We start from the raw sequence: 17,341 nt of genomic DNA, 5'->3' as shown, positions 1-17,341 counted from the left end.
GTATGGTGTGTGTATATATATATATATATATATATATATATATATATCTTTGTCAAAACTTTTGTTCAGAAATTAATAATCTAATAGTGTGCTACCCAAGATAACGGTATGCTCTGAACTCATATCTTATCAATGCTGAGAATGCAAAATAAAAGGACTTGCACAGTACTTTGATTTTATTTTTCATATTCTGATACAGACAACTCATTTCCCATTTTGCAAGTAGCATGCAGTAAACTGATAGCATGTGATAATTAAAAAATAACGCCAGATAAGAAACATTTTTGCACGTAAGAAACATTATGCTTTTACATGATTAAACACTCAGAATTATAGGTACAATGTATTTTACAAAACTGCTGTTAATGAAAAACATACATTTCCATTTTCTAAGTCCATCTATTCTGAAAAGACATAATTTATAACAGTGATACTTTTTTGAAACTTTTTTCTTAGCATTCAATTTTGTCTTATGTGATGATAGAAAGGTTAGTATACTTTGCATGCTAATGCAATGTGTAAACGTTCAGTAACTGAACATAGCTTGGAGAACAGAGTGAAATTAACGATAAGTTGGCAAGTGTGGTTGATGGCAAACAAGTGTGTGACTGGTGATAAAATAACAAAAGTTGATAGCAAAAAAAGGAGGCAAGATTTGAAAGCTGAGTTGGTGCAGTTGAGGCAAGAGATGAGATGGATGCAGAGTGAAATGAAGAGAACTGGAGATATGGAAGAGCAAAGAAGACAAAAACAAATGATGCTGGTATGAAAAAGATAATAAAAGCACCACTAGTGGCATTGTATGATGATTCAATTACCCTGGACAATACACAATTTGCTTCTGAAATGAAAACAGCAATTCTTCACTAATTTCAATTACCATTTGGCAATGCTATATTTCAATCTCCTGTAAAGTGTCGATGTCATTTGCTGTTCCTGTGGTTTAGAGTGAGCCAAGCAATCGTGAAAATGACTGCTACTTCTACATGGTACCTTGTGATGCTTCTCGTAGAAGCATCACAAGGAAAAAGATGTGTATAATAGTGTACCTGAATATACCATCTGCTCTCCAACCAGTTCCGCACAGTGAAGGACTTCACATTCCTGAACCTCTGAAATAATTTTTAATTGATTCGAGGATGATGAGAACTGATGTTGGGTTCTCCTAAGCCTTCAGAGTCTAATGATGATCCATACGTTGGCCATGGTGCATCATCTGTGCCACACATTCTCACACAATAAGAACTAAATGATCTTGTTGGGGTTCTGGAGCTGTCAAAGGCCAAAGCAGGGTTACTAGGATCAAGATTTCTACAATGGAATCTTCTCAAGGAAAATGTCAGAGTGACCTTGTTTCGCACTCGTCATGAGCAGTTTGCACCTTACTTTTGAAAGGAAGATGTCATTGTGTTCTGCTATGATGTAGGTCGCCCGATGATTGCTCTTCAAATCAAACAGAATGGTAACTATTCATAGACTCGTCGAAATTGAGTCTCAAGGTGATGTTGCTGCATAATTGAAACCAGATTCCATCTGTTTCAGTTGAAAGAAACCTATGACAAGCTAAAACAGTTATTGGATTGTCTTCAATACAGCAAGTATGGTTGGCATCTCTGTGGTAACTTGACAGTAGTATCTGTATTGATGGGTCTGCAGCTGGGATATATAAAATACTGCTGTTTTTTGTGTGAATGGGACAGCCGATCAAGGAAATCTCTGAAAGTCAGAGAGAAGAATGTGCAATACCCAGCACTGGCAGAAACACGCACAATTCTGCTACTGCATATACACATGAAACTCAGTCTGTTAAAAAAACTTTGTAAAAAGTCATGGAAAAGACTGGACCAGCTTTCAAGCACCTGGCTGACAAAATCTCTTGATCCAGTGAAGCAAAAATTAAAGCGGGAGTTTCTGTGAGTCCTCAAAACAGAGACATTTGACAACCTGCTACAGGGTGATGAGAAAAGCTTGGGATGTGTTTTGTCTTGTGTAAACTGACTTCCTTGGAAATGTCAGGGCAGAAAATCTACAAGGAACTGGTTTAGGACTTGTCTCTGTATCACAAACTGGCTGCAATATGTCCTTTAAATACACTTGCTCCATGAATTTCTTCCTCGACAACTGTGGCATGGTTAGTGATGAGCTCAGTCAGCATTTCCATCAGGAAATTGCAATGATGGAAAAACAATATAAGGGAGTGCTTAAGGGTCAAAGCTGTATAACTGAGAAGAGACCTCCACATAGCCTTTAAAGGAATGCGGAGAACCGACCAGGGCTTCTGACCTAATGTCCAATCCTCACCTTCTCGTGGTGCACCCTGTTGGGTATCTACTTTGATACTGAACGAACGAGGATGGGCTGGCAATTTGGGATTTAGCCGACCAAATTGTATTCTTATTGGTTAAACCAAAATATAGAATGATCGTACAACATGACAAAATTTCATGCCGGCTGGGGCGTCGCCTGGTTAAACAAGGGCCCCTTTGTTTTCGCCAGGGAACCAGGGCGAACGGCGAAAAGTCAGCTACTGGAACAAATCTGAAAATAAACCCCAACTCAACATCACCAGAGTTAAAGATCAGTACTATCAATGTAAGAAGCCTGAATGGCAAAGAAATGGAGCTAGCTGAGGAATTAGATAAGTACCAGATCGACATAATAGGGGTGACTGGAACAAAAAAGACCAAAACCGGTGAGATCTTTCTGAGCAATAAATACAAAATGTTATATTCAGGCAATGACAATCAAGGAAAAGAAGGAGTAGCCATAGTATTCAATCTTCTTGAATGGCAGTCAGTCTCAAGTAGAGTAATGTGGGCAAATATGAGAATGGGGAACTGGACAATGAGACTTATTTGTGTTTATGGTCCCACAGAAGGTTCTACTAAGGTAGAAGTGGGGGAATTTTTTGAGGCTTTAGAAAAAGCAACTGACACAATGTAAAATGAAAAGTTGGTCCTTGTTGGGGATCTAAATAGCAGAGTAGGAAATGATTGTGAGACATACAAAAATATTTTGGGAAAATTTGGAGAAAAGAGCAAAGCTAATAATAATGGCAAATATCTGTTGGATTTCTGCTCAGGACATGGACTGGTTATTACTAACACCATGTTCCAACATAAAAATGTGCACAAATTCACATGGAGAGAAGAGGCTAGGAATAAGAAAGTCTCATTGACTATGTTATTGTTGATAGTGATATTTTCTCCCTGGTGCAGGACACCAGAGTGTACAGAGGATTTGAAATTGGAAGTGATCGCTATTTAGTCTTGAGCAGGATAAATTGAATTTGATATTGAAAAGAAGAACATGTAAGAAAATTTTAAAGCGAATAAAAGTTGAGCAACTCTCAGATGTGAACTGTAGGCTAAAATACACAAAGATTATTGAAGAAAAAATGAAAGAGTTTGAGAACAGGAATCAAACCTTGGAGATTCAGTGGCAAACTCTGAAGAAAACATTGATTGATTCTGCCAGAGAGGCATGTGGTGAGGTTATCTGTAAGGATAAAAAAATCAGAACTCCCTGGTGGACAGAGGAAGTTAAAGAGGCAGTGAAGGAAAAGAAGAAAGCATACCAAAAGTTCCTGTCAAATAAGTCAGCTTGTGCTCTTAGAGAATATAGAGACAAATGCAAGAATGCTAAACACTGTGTAAAACTAGCTAAACAAAAGTCATGGGAGGACTTTGGCAAGAATATCGAAAATAAATATCAAGAAGGTGGCAAAATATTCTGGAGGTTGTTGAAGAAGCTTAAGAATGGAGGAAAGAGTGCTGTAAAAGGAATTAGAGATGATAAAGGTGACATGAAAACGGGAGAAAAAGATATCCTTGAAGTATGGAGTAATTACTTTGAAAAACTGCTAAATGAAACAAGCAGTGATGACAGCACAGTGGTAAAAAACACTGACCAGGCATGCAGTCAGAAATACATACTAGAAGTAAAAAAAGCCATCAAAAGCTTGAAATGTGGAAAGGCAGCAGGAGTAGATGATATTCGACCAGAAATGCTGAAGTATGGTGGTATAAGAGTCTTACAGTGGCTGCACTGCATAGTTCAGAAAGCCTGGACAGAGGGACGAATTCCCGATGACTGGAGTAGAGCTCTCATAGTACCCATATATAAAAAGGGAAATAAAACTGCATGTGAGAATTACAGAGGTATTTCCCTACTGAGTGTTCCTGGCAAGATCTATGCAAGTATACTTGAGAAACGGTTGAGAAGAATTGTGGAAGAAAAGCTTGGTGAAGAACAAGCTGGATTCAGGCCAAATAGAGGCTGTCAGGATCAGATCTTCACTTTACGACAAATAGTCGAGAAAGCATGGGAATATAACAAAGATCTGTATTTAAGTTTTGTCGATCTGGAAAAGGCATATGACAAGGTGCCAAGAGAGAAGCTATTCAATACGCTGCAGTTATATGGTGTCAGTGGGGCATTATATCAAGCAATACTTAGTCTTTATTTGAGTTGTGAGTCAGCAGTTAGAATTGAAGGAAGTACAGGAAGATGGTTTAATGTTAAATCTGGTGTGAGACAAGGATGTACATTATCCCCTCTGTTATTCATTATCTATATGGATCACATTATGAAGGAAAGTGGTATTAAACATGATATCAAAATTGGAGATGTTAATGTCAGCTCTTTGCTTTATGCAGATGATGTTATACTTATAAATAAATCTGCTACAAGTCTGCAAGATTCTCTGACTAAATTGAATAGCTGTTGTAATAGATATGGTATGAAGGTCAGCAATAAAAAGACAAAGACAATGAAAATAGGCAGAATCATTGAAAACGTCAACTGTGTTGTGAATGGAGAACCTGTGGAACAAGTAAAACATTTCAGCTATTTAGGCACGATTTTTACTGAAGATGGTAAATTAAATATAGAAATAGACAACAGAATAAGCAAAGCTGGTATGGTGGGAAGTCAATTGAATAAATTCATATGGAATAAGAAAGAAATTAGTCGGAACACTAAATTAGCTGTGTACAAGACAGTGTTCAAACCAGTTTTAACTTATGGATCTGAAAGTTGGGTCAGAAGTAAAACACTTGACCAAAGACTAGAGACCACAGATATGAGAGTCCTGAGAAAGATTATAGGCGTGAACAGATGGCATCAATGGCAATATCATATTAAAAATGAGGATATTAGGAAAGAACTTGACATTGTCAGCATCCAGGAATGTGTTAGCAGAGCTAATCTCAGGTGGTATGGTCACTTAAACAGAATGGGCGAGGAAAGATTAGCAAAACAAGTGTTCTCTGCCAGGTTGGCAACAAAACGACCTAGAGGAAGACCAAGATATAGGTGGATTGATACTGTACGAAGTGCTTTAGATGATAGAAATATAAGATCTGATAATGTTGGAGTCTTGACAAGTAACAGACTGATTTGGAGGAAAATTGTAGATAGGAAATTAATAATGATGTAATTTTTTCATGTAGTACTATCATATCCTGTACACCCCTTGAGGGTACATGGCAGGAATTTGATGATGATGATGATGGAAAAACAATATCTGGGGAAATTGGTCCACTTCCATGTCAGCTGACTACTGTTGGATGCTTGCTAAAGATGATCCTGAGCAGCTATACAAGCAACAGGCAAAGCAACGTCATTCATAGAAGCAGACATTTACCAATATATGAGATAATTATGTATTACTCTATTATATAAGAAACTATTGAGGATTTCTCACAAACTGTAGCCAATTTTGCATTTTCATTGTCATAATCGTGTTCAGCACCTCAAAATCTATAAGAAATGACTAAATTAACATGGGGCATGACTTATGTAAAATGTTGTTGTTCAGTGTTATTAGAGGTGTGATAAATGAGAAGATGCACAAGGTTTGTTTTCCGGGAGGTAAAATGAATATAGTGACTGATGCATTAGATATGAGAAGTAAGTGAGCAAAGGAGTTGGTAGTGGTAGTAAGAGCAAATGACTTGACTGGGAACCAGGAGAATGTAAGGCTCGATATCAAGAAATTGTTAAGAAGGATAACAGATAATTTTGAAGGAAGAACTGAATCATATAAGAATGATGAACTGCATTTGAATGGTTTGGTGTGAGTCATTTGGAGAGACTGATACAAGGGAGAGTAATGAGTACAGAGAAGCAATGCGAAAGAGAGGGAGAGATTGAAGTGGTGGTTATGAATGAAGTGGGTCGCATGAGTGTAGGGAATGAGAGAATAAGTGTACAAGGGAAATAGGGAGACTCAGGGTGGACAGGGGAGCACAGTGTGGGAAAGGCTGATGCTCCAAGAGGACATGAATGTGTATGTAGACAAAAAGGGAAGGGTTGACCTGGGATGTAGAGAAAACAGTTGGATTTGAAGAAGGTTCTAGGATGAGTAAGGAGAACAAAAAAAATGCTTTGAGGAAAGTATGAAGTCAAATTTTTTTATTTTGTTATTATCCCATGGTATTATTACACCAAATCATACAGGTCAAATTCATATATTTTATACAGCACCTTTTCTGGATTGTTATAAAGTTCACATTTGGATATATTCATACAATTTAGTAAATGCATTGGCGATGCTTCCTCGATGTTACAGATTTTACAGATGGGGAAGACTTTTTTTAATGCCACTGCTAAACTTGATTGGGCTTGTGTGGCCGGTCTTGAGGCGAGAGATCATGGTAGTGGCACAGAAATTAAACTTGGAGTTGAGGGTAGCTCCTGGTTTTTCTGCTGAATACCAGTGGCGAGTCATGTCCTGGAGAATCATTCTTTTTGAGTGGTTTTTCAGTGGTATCACTTGATGTTGCAGCCATTTTTGCTACTTCATCTGCAGTTTCATTTCCTTTTAATCCCACATGGGATGGGATCCATTGGAAAATTATTTCAGAATCCTTATGTAGTTTATGTTTTTTGCTATGTCTCTAAGTATTTCTTGATGACTATTGTACAGTTCTTAATAGCTTGAATGGCTGCTAAGGAATCTGTGCAAAATATAAATTCTTTTGGATTTTGTTTATCCAAATGTTGCAGTGCTGTGTTAATGGCTATTAATTCTGCATAGTATGAGTTGCATCCATTACTGTTAGTTGTTTTTAGTTCTATATTTTGAGAGCCATAGATGAGTATGCCATTCCCAGAATTGCCATTTGGATTTTTGGAGCCATCTGTGTAGATCTTATTGAGTTAAGTCCATATTCCATTATTTTTGAAAGAGCTAATGACCTCAAGATTTCAGGGTTTTCTAGGCTTTTTTCCTCAGGTTTCCCTATTTCAAAATTGATAACTATATTTGTCTTGTCTTGATTTGGAGGAAATGCTGGGTAGTTGGCTATTTTATTTGGACAATCCAAGGGAATTTTATTTTCCATGATTTTAAGCACTGTTGATTTTTCCTTTATTCTGTTCGTTGGTTGATTGCATTTTTAAAAAGTTCACTTGTTCTATGATGTGCAAGGTTGGCTTTTTCTCCAAATTTAGTAAGAATTTCTTGCCACCTAATTTTTAAAGTAACAAGGTTGGATTCGAATTCTACTATTTTTCCAGGAGTTTTATTCCTTAGTCCACATATGATTCTAGCTGCATTTTTCTGAATTTTTATAAGCTTGTCTAACTGGTTTGTGATGTTTGCATCCAGATAGGCGAAGCATATTCCATTATGAGTCGGATAATAGAGGTGTATGTGACTTTTAAAGTTTTAGCATCGGCTCCCCACTCTTTACCTGAGATATTTTTCATATTTAGTCTTCTTTTTGCTCTGACTGCAACACTGTTGATATGTTTATTGAAGCTAAGTGATGGATCCAGAGTAACTCCAAGGTATTTGGGGTTTTCATTAAATGTAATTAGTTGATCTCCACTTAATCTTTGGTCTCCACTTTCTGAGGTGGGTATTAATTAAATACACAAATTTCTGATTTAGTAGGGTTAATTTTGATTTTTTGGTTTTTGCAATATGTAGATAAATTTTCAATGGCTTTGTTTAAATGACCTTCTGCTATTTCTAGGTTGTTGTGAGCTGAGAATAGGACCAAATCAGCAAACATATCTATCTTTGTTTCTTTATTTATATTTTTATTTAAGCTGTTTAAGTAGATGGAAAAAAGGAATGGGCTCAAAATGCTGCCTTGAGGAAGTCTCCATCTTACTTTCACTTTCTTGGAAAAGGTATTATTTATTCCAACTCGAATTGTTCTATTTCTTAGAAAGTCATAAATACAGTTTAGAACTTTCCCTTCTATTCCAATATGGCAAAGTTAGGAAAATAGTTTCTGCCTCCACACCTTGTCAAAGGCATTGCTAAAATCTATAAAAGCCGTAATGGTGGATTTGGTAGGTTTGGTCTGGAAGTTATCGTGAATTGTCTGGGTTAAGTAGAAAAGTTGATCAGTTGTTGAGTGATTTCTTCTAAAGGCAGCCTGAAAATGTGGTAGTATACTATTTTTGTTTAGATAGTAATTTTGCCTAGAATTGAAGTCAGTGAAATTGGTCTATAACTTCCTAGTTGGTATTGAGGTTTGTTAGGCTTTAAGATTGGTATGATTGTGGCTGTCTTCCAGCCTTTTGTAGCTTTTCCTTGTTTTAGGCTATTGTTGTATAGGCAAAGTAGCCAATCTAGGGCTAGGGAAGGAAGATATTTGATTATAATTACTTGTATGTTATCTGGTCCACATGATTTATTTATATCTAGTCTCTCCAAGGCATTTCTCAATTCAGAGATTGTAAATGGATCCCAGAATAATTTGATTTTATATTTTGGGGAATTTGTTTTTCTGCTGTCAAGCCTGTTTTGATATTTGATGGTCTTTCCTAGTATTCATCTCGTTTGCTTATATTTTGAAAATGAAAGGCCAATGTATTTGCAATCTCCCTGTCTCCAATTTTGATATTTCCATCTGTATCTTTTAGAGTGTTAATCTCACTTGCCTTAGGTCTCTTTATAAATTATTAGTCAGTTTCCAAAGTTCGGTATCTGAAGTGTTTGGATTTAAGTTGTGGCAAAATTCTTCCCACCTAGTTCTTTGTAATATATTATATTTTTATTTTTAATTTCAGCATTTATCTTGTTGTACTCAATCCTGGTTTCTGGAGAGCTTCCAATTTTTAAGATGTTAAATAATTCATTTCGTTTCTGGCAAGTTCTTGGTGAACCTTTGTGTAGTTTGAAATAACTTTTATCCTGTAGCCTTTGGGATACTTTTCTTTGCTGCATTTAGGATAGTATTCTTCCAAGTTATGTAGTCTTTGTCTAAGTCATCATGGTATGTGTGATCTTTCAGCATTTTACTTACTTCATCCGTGTATGTCTCCCAATTTGCCTTCTGGAAGTTCCAATGATATTTTCTTTTTTGGGTGGGGCTAGTCATTTTTGGGTTCAGATTAATTAATATTGGGATATGGTCGCTTCCTACTAGTTCCAAAACAGATTAAATAGCTTTGTCGTGAAGATTTGGAGACACCACAGTAATATCTAGGGTATTTTTTGTACCATAAGAATGAGGCCAATAAGTGGGTTCTCCACTGTTGAGAGTTATTAGTCCTGTTTCATCTAAGAAATTACTCAGATTTTCTCCTCTTGGGTTTATTTCCTCAGAACCCCATAACAGGCATTTGCTATTCATGTCTCCTAAGATAGCGGAGTTTTCTTCAATGAGATGGGATAGGCTGGAAAGATATGGTCCAGGTTTGTCAGGAGGATGATAACAATTGAATATGTTTAATGGCATTTTACTTGGTTCCAGTATTTGGATTCCTTGTATTTCAGTTCCTTCTGCTACTATGTCTAGCTCAACAACTTTATATGACAAGTTTCGGATTAGTGTCAGAAGCTCTCCTCCATTTTGGTCAGTAGACCTAGCTTGTCATATGATATCATAGTTTTTAATGTTTAGTCTGCTGGTTTTATGGAAGTTTTTTCACTTGGCTATGCTACTAATTATATATTTGGTTTTATCCTTTATCCAAGTATAAGCAAACAAAGTTTGTGTCTGAAGTACTTTCAGGACTGGGGCAACTCATGGCAGAGGTGGTATAAGTTCTCATTGCTTGCCTTAGTGTCCCATAATGCAAAGCCTTGCGGACATGTATAATGTCCGCAAGGAGATGTGTTTACAATGCACACAATCAACTTCTTCACGTTTATATCTGAGAGAAAACAGGGGTTGGAATGCTGCTATAAGAGATGACCATGCCACTATAGAATCCACTTTTGTTCATTTAACTGGCACAAACTTAATAGGAGTTTGGTCCAGTTAAAGGAAAACAGTGAATTCTATAGTAGCAGGGTTTCTTAGGCAAAGCTAGCAAATAGAGAACTGTATATACCAATTCTTTATATGCTACCATTAAACACATGCCATTTGGTAGATGGGAATTGATGATACAATATTATTTCACTGTTACGTTGTAGCTTTGCCTAAGAAAAAGATGCCATAGTAATATATGTATTTTGCTTTTTCTTATGTGGTTCTCACCCACAAATTAGATTATTAGAACCTACACCACATTTGTACCATGCTAAGGTACAAATGTGGTGTAGGTTCCCCCATTTTTATCAATTTTATATATTGTTTGTAATTTTTTATTTATTTTTACATAGTCTGGAAACCCTGCACTAGAGACCAAACATGTAACTTTTCAAGCCTCCCATAAGCGGGACAGTGGTCTCACACCAGGTGATAAAATTTATCTCTCACCTAAAGACAATCACAAACATCCATGCCCATTGAAGTATTCAAACCTGCAACCTGTTGGTTGGAGAATGGGTATCAATAAGGATGTGCTGAATATTCAGTTTTGCTTTGGTATTTGGCTGATTCAGTAGAGAGGTTCATTCTCATTCCCACCAAAATGATACTCCTAGTGGACACCATGTGATCATCCCTATGTATGAGTATTCTCCTCTTTGCTGAATCTTCTTGGTCTTTCATTTCGGGTGAGATCTCCTCATTTGGGTCATCTGGATGCTATACTAGCATGAGCAAGTGAGCTATGTGCACTGTCCCCAGACCATAGGGAAGGAGACTTACTGCAACACTGTTAACAGTTGCAGACAAACCCATTAGCCAATTGATCCTGACTAGGCCATCCAGGAATGGTCATCTCTTGCCAAAACAAGAGTAGTGCAAGACTATCAGGATCACCCTTTCCTGTCCATGGATTGCACTGCACTGCACAGCAAACATAGAGGAAAGGTAAGATCTTAGTGATGGTAGTCTGGATGATAAAAAAATAACAAAGATTCAGGAAAAGTAGAGTGAATAATATGAGAAGAAAAGCACAGAAAAATAATACAAAAGAAAAGGATCAGTACTATCACTTGGAGGTCCCCTCCACCACGAACAAGCGCCTCACATAGAAGGGTGTGAGGCCTGAAATTTCATTCTTCTGACTCTAATTATACACTTTAATTCCTTTTTATCTACATGTCAAAGACCAAGTTAATTTGTAGCCAGCCATACTGCCTTTATTCCAAAGCCTAAAAGAGATTTTAATCAATAGCTAAAGGCCTATTTTTCTATCTAATATGGACTAAAGATTTTTTTTTTTTTTGCACTGTCAACAACAGGTTCAACATAAGAACGAGTTATATAATCAAAAGCACACAGGTCTACGGAAATCCAGGCTAAGCAGTAGAGTTTAATCTGTTCCTACTGTGTTATTTACTACGTCTAGTTAATATGAGGGGGGGGGGGGGAAGCATCTAATGGCAGTACTCTGTGGATGTTACTGAAGTATTTGATAGTGTCTGGCATTCCTGTTCTGCTCTGTATTCCTCATTACACAGGAGTGGGCAAAAGGCTACTATCTATCAATAAAGGAGCCTAAAACAATACCTGCCTCCTGGTCAATGGGTTCCTACTGTTCAGAACTGGATCTGATATTGACTATCAGATCCAGTCCATATTCAAAAAAGGAGCTAAGTAAGGTTGTCCTCTTAGTCCCTTGTTCTTTGTATTAGTTCTGAAACATTTTCTTGCAAGAAGTTGACAATTCATACAGTGTGAATGAGATAACAATTCTCTCAACTATGGAGGAAAATAAAGTATTACCATATGCAGATGATGAATTAGGTACTTTGAAGGATAATAATTCAATATACCACTTTCTTTGGTATTTTGGAAATTTTCAGCAAAGTCAAAGCACTAACTACCAACAACGAAATTAATTGCCTTTTGAGAAATCTGTGTATCAAGAGAGCAATCACTTAGACAGGCCCTTTTATTATTTTTTATTTCTATTTCTATTATGTCAGCCTGGCTGACCGAGTGGTTAGCGTATCTGCTCTCCAGCCAAAAGGCTGTGGATTCAAATCCCGCTGTGGGCATGGATGTTTGTGAGTGTCTGCGGAAATAATAGTGGTGGTCGGCGGCAGATGGTGTTGGTGTAGTTGCGGTCAGTTGGTAGACTGAGTAGTAGTGCAGGTGCCCTCCCTCGATGAGTCCTTGGACTCCCTGGAGGTGTCAAATAATAATAATAATATTGATCTTATGTAGAATAAGCAGAAAAACCTATAAGCACATCAATGCTGCATGTGGAATACAGGTGAGGATTGGGAAAGAAGTTTATTGATATTTTATTGATACAGTACATGATACAATATATAAATCTTCAAACAGCTCTTCAAGAAAAATTTCAATAAACTTCTTCATTCCCAACCCATACCTGTATCCCACATGCAGAATTTATGTGCATATAGGTTCTTCTACCTCTTGTTGTGGCATCAATAGAAGGCTTGCTTTATTATTATACAGTACTGCATACTATATAGTGCAGTATACTGTATATAGGTGAGAGGATTTGAAAAATATTGATTTAATTTGTTAAGCAATCTTGCTTAGTTTATATTATCTCCTGCACTATCTTTTATAGAACCAATATGATTCAATTATTTTTTTTTCGTTTTTTTTTTTTTCTGTTAAATGTATCTTCCTCAATGATCTTAATAAAAATGTGTTCTCATATTCTGAGTTAATACATATTATTTTTATCAGTCCCACTACTAACTTTCCTATAATTTTTATAGCAGAATGTAAACTGTTAACTTGCCAATGTCTTAAACTACTTTTAAGAATTATGTTCATTAATTCCCTTATCATTCATTTTGGTTTATTTCTGGAATGATAATATTTTATGATATACATACGAGCACAGTAAATACAGTCAACTCTCAGTCAGCTGTCAATCAAAACACCACAGGTAAATGCTATGTTAAAAGAAATTCATTATGGCAAACTATCTGCTATAATTGTTCCTGGGATCTCCACAAGTTTGCCATATGACTGTATAACCATATTCAGGCTGGACACGGACAAATTGTCCCATGCTTTCTGTAATTTGATGAGAAAATGTACTACTGTTTTCAGAATATATAACTGCTAATTAAGAAAATTTCTAGAACACTCCTTTTCTTAAAACACAGATGGATTAAATTTTATGCTTCAAAATAAACATGAGGACTTTTATTCACGTCTATACTTTCAGAAGAATAACTAGAATCCTGGCGTTAAGGCTTATACATTGATTGTCCATTGTCTTATGTTGTTTAAGGAAATTGACAACTTAAGCTTGATAATAATTAAAAATATCTAATTACTATTTTCTATATTTTGCCGACGTTAAATTGGCATCTTCAGGGGATTGATACAATAGTATTAAATGCATGCATGCAGGCACACTTCAGTAACAAAGATGAAAACAGGAGAAATACAGGGAGATACAAAGCCAATAGATTATGCTATCTATTGGCTTTGATTGGGTGTTCTTGGCCATTCGGCTGACTTTCTGCAGATGAGGATTTCTGATATAAGGGGTAGTCTATTACAACCATATTTCTTTAGGTTGGGATAGTTGGTAAGAGCTGCATCAGATTCGACGAAAAAGCCTTTCAAAGTTAGATTTGCTGCTTCGATGGCATAAGGTGGCTTTTTCCACTGGATCCTGTGTTAGGTATTCGAGGCATTGTCTTCTAATCCTGAGCAGCTGTAGTGGTGGAATCAGATATTGGCTGTTCTGCCCCGTTTGTCCATAATAAGAAAGGTTGCAGCTGAAGGGTGACTGGTACACTCCAGGTAAATCCAGAGGTTGTAGCTAGTCTTTGGGGCAGTGGATAAGGGCTACTAGTTTTTTGTGTGGTTTATAAGTGGTAATAAGATTGTGTTTTTTTAATATCTTGGCCACCAGGCACAAGAGGGAAGCTCACAGCTCTACCTTTAATTTGTTTGTAGAATTTTCCTTGCCAAACAAAATAGTCCGAGTCATAGTAAACTGAAACAGAGCTGAGATATCTGAAAGAAATTCTGCATGAAGTGTGAGTCTTGTACACTGAACTTAAAATGGGCTGAGTTTTTGATATGTGATGAGGTACTGCTAGTAATAACTGGATTAAAAGTTTAGCTAGTCTGTAAGTGGGTAAGTCTATACCATCTACAATTGGGAGTAGAGGGGCATCCTCTTTGTGGATTTTTGTAAGTCCATAAATAGGATGGGGGAGGGATCTGGAATTATAGGGTTTTAGTTTGTTGGCCACATCTACTGGCCAGAAAGTAAAAATTTTTTTTTAGTGGTCTGTGAATGGTAGTAATTTGTGTGTAGGTGGGGTTCAAAATTTAGTACATGGTACCACATGATTTACAACAAATTAGGACACATTACAATGAGATCAGCCAGAATAATAATTAAATATGAAAAAAAGGAAACTATACATAACTTATATACAATAAATATGGTCAGATGTTCCTCCAGTATCTTGCGCAATCAACTGCTCTTTCTGTGCAGGATATAAGGTCCTCTTTTGTGCAAGGCAACAGAAGAAAGGGACAAGAAAGAAGGTGTTCCATGGACATGGACTACCTCACTGGCCCAGACAATTGTCTGGGCCAGTGAGGTAGCCCCATTTGATGAGGTTTTGTTTGCATTGTCCTGTCGTTTGAAGTCTGTTGAGGCTTTTCCAAGTATTCCAGTTCAAGTGGGCACCACATGGAAGATGTTCGGCTGTTGGAATACCAGCTGAATATCTTATTTTCAGGATACAGTGAAAGCCATTAGTGAAGTCTTGTCTCCGGGAGGTTTTTAGGTGGTTCAACAGTTGCCAGGAAGCTATGCCGGGATCTTAGTCTTTGGGGTGCTACGGTCTGGCCGAATAGTGGATGGCGTTCATCATTCATTTGTCTGCTTCTTTCATCAGCTGAGAATGCAGATCTTTAAATTGAAGGGGGTGCAATACCAGCCAAAGTATACAGGTCTTTTAGTGGTGTTGGTTTCAGGCAACCTGTAATTATGCGGCAGCTTTCCAATGCTGGATCAAGTTTTTCAGCATGGCAGGATCTGGACCATACTGGGTAGGCATATTCAGCAGAAGATTAGCAAAAGGCCAAGGCAGAAGATCTTAGTGTGCTAGGGTCTGCACCCCATTTGGAGGAGGTAAGCTTTCTTAGTATGTTGTTTCTTGCATTCACTTTTGCCTTTGTCTTTTCTATGTGAGTTTTATATGAGAGGGTGCGATCGAGAGTCACACCAAGGTAGATTGGGTTCCAGGAATGTTCCATATTAGAGCCTTCCCAAGAAATATGTAGCTTCCTGATGGCTTCCTTATTGTTAAGGTGGAAAGGGCCAGTCTGGGTTTTCAAGGGGTTTGGTTTTAGTTGATTGCTGGTATAGTATGTGGTTAGACTATTTAAGGCAAGTGATAGAGTAGTTTCAATGGACTTGAAATTTTTTGATTGAGTAGCTATGGCCAGGTCATCAGCATAGATAAAATTTCTAGTTCCTGGAAAGATGGGGAGATCAGTGACGTAGATGTTGAAATGGTGATAACACACTTCCATGGGGGAGGCCATTTTTTTGGATGTGCCAGCGGCTCTTCCTACTCCCCAGGTCCACGTAAAAGCATCAGTTTTCCAAGAGTGATTGGATCAGGAGGGCAAGGCGATAGTCTCTAGTTATTCTGTATATTTTATTTCTGAGTGTGAGGTGGTTTATGGTATCATATGCTGCTCCTGTGGCTAGTTTTTGCTCATAACCATTTTCTATATATTGAGTAAGGTTGAGAATTTGTGATGTGCAAGATTTGCTTGGTCTAAAGCCAGCCTGCTCGGCAATAAGATGGGGTTCGATTAGGGGTTTGTAGCCTATTCAAAATTAATTGTTCATAGAGTTTAAAGAGGTTGCTGAGTAGTGATATCCGTCTGTAATTTTTTGCTTCTGTTGGAGTTTTCCCTGGTTTCAGAAAGGCCACCACTTTGGCATGTCTCCAGATAGTTGGTATCCTTAGGGTTCTGAGGAAGGTGTTGTATAGGTTTAATAACCACTCTTTAGTCCTGGTTCCAAAATGCTTAATCTGTTCATTACAAACATCATCAAGGCCTGCAGATTTTCTAGGTTTTAATAGGTTTCTGGAAGCGTTGAGTTCAGTGATGGTGAAATCTGAGTTAATCATATTTTGTTCCTCACTTGGTGTTCTAAGTATCTTACTTTTTGTGTGCTTTTTAGTGAATTTTCCATTCAGCAGCAGCTGGTGAGCAATTTGATTAGCTGCAGATGCTCATATGGCTTAGTGAAATCTTCCTTATTCTGTTGATAAAGTTCCATGCCTTTCTGCTACTATGGGTCATATCAATCGCTTCTATTTCTTTTTTACATGAGGAACACCTTTCCTCTGCCATCTGGGAGCATAATTTTTCTCCTGCTTGGATAGTCTCTTCTGAGAAGGGGTTGGTGTTGTAAAGTTGTAAGTAATCATAGGTAATTGTAAAATAGTAGGTGGTAGGTGGATTGGTCTTTAAGAAGAGTGGTCATTTTTTTTATATAATCTATGTGGTTTAAAAAAAACAGCAGGATTATTATTCATTTTGCTATTTTTTAGATGTAGAAGGACTTTATATTCTATGGTGGGCAGGTTGCTTCAGGAGGTTTGGTTAGTGAAGGCACAGGCCAAACCTCCATCTTGGGCTATTTTGAAGACTCTACAACCTCCCAGCTAGCAAGACCAACAATATTAGGCTCAATGTAGCCAACATGCTATCACAGGCAGAACCTCCTGCAAGCAATCTGCCCAACAGAGAATACCATATAACACATGATGTATATAACAGAGTGAAAAACTATTGGATTAAACAATATGCACATGCAATTGAACAAAGCTAGTTATTGCTTCATGTTCTGCAGCATAATATGAATCATATTCTAGATTTGCTGTTGTTCATTACAAACATCATCAAGGCCTGCAGATTTTCTAGGTTTTAATAGGTTTCTGGAAGCCTATTCATAATAAATGCAAACCAAACTTGGTGTAGGAATTAAACATCTGTTTTTGTTGTTTTTACACTAGGTGTGTTTCTGTGGTTGGGGAGATGGTTTAGAGCAT

At 37.2% G+C, this 17,341-nt stretch overlaps 1 protein-coding gene across 3 annotated transcripts in view; it reads right to left on the bottom strand.

Moving 5' to 3' along the window:
* Positions 1-17,341, bottom strand: part of mute (gon-4 like protein muscle wasted) — a 469,386-nt gene that overhangs the window by 59,283 nt on the left and 392,762 nt on the right. The gene's annotated exons all lie outside the window — the stretch shown is intronic.

This window comes from Typopeltis vanoorti, chromosome 16, assembly GCF_054136105.1.
Source record: "Typopeltis vanoorti isolate ZY-2024b chromosome 16, IOZ_Tvanoo_1.0, whole genome shotgun sequence".
NCBI lineage: Eukaryota > Metazoa > Arthropoda > Arachnida > Uropygi > Thelyphonidae > Typopeltis > Typopeltis vanoorti.
The sequence above is the reverse complement of the archived record's forward strand: the minus strand, read 5'-3'. Positions and strand labels throughout refer to the sequence as shown.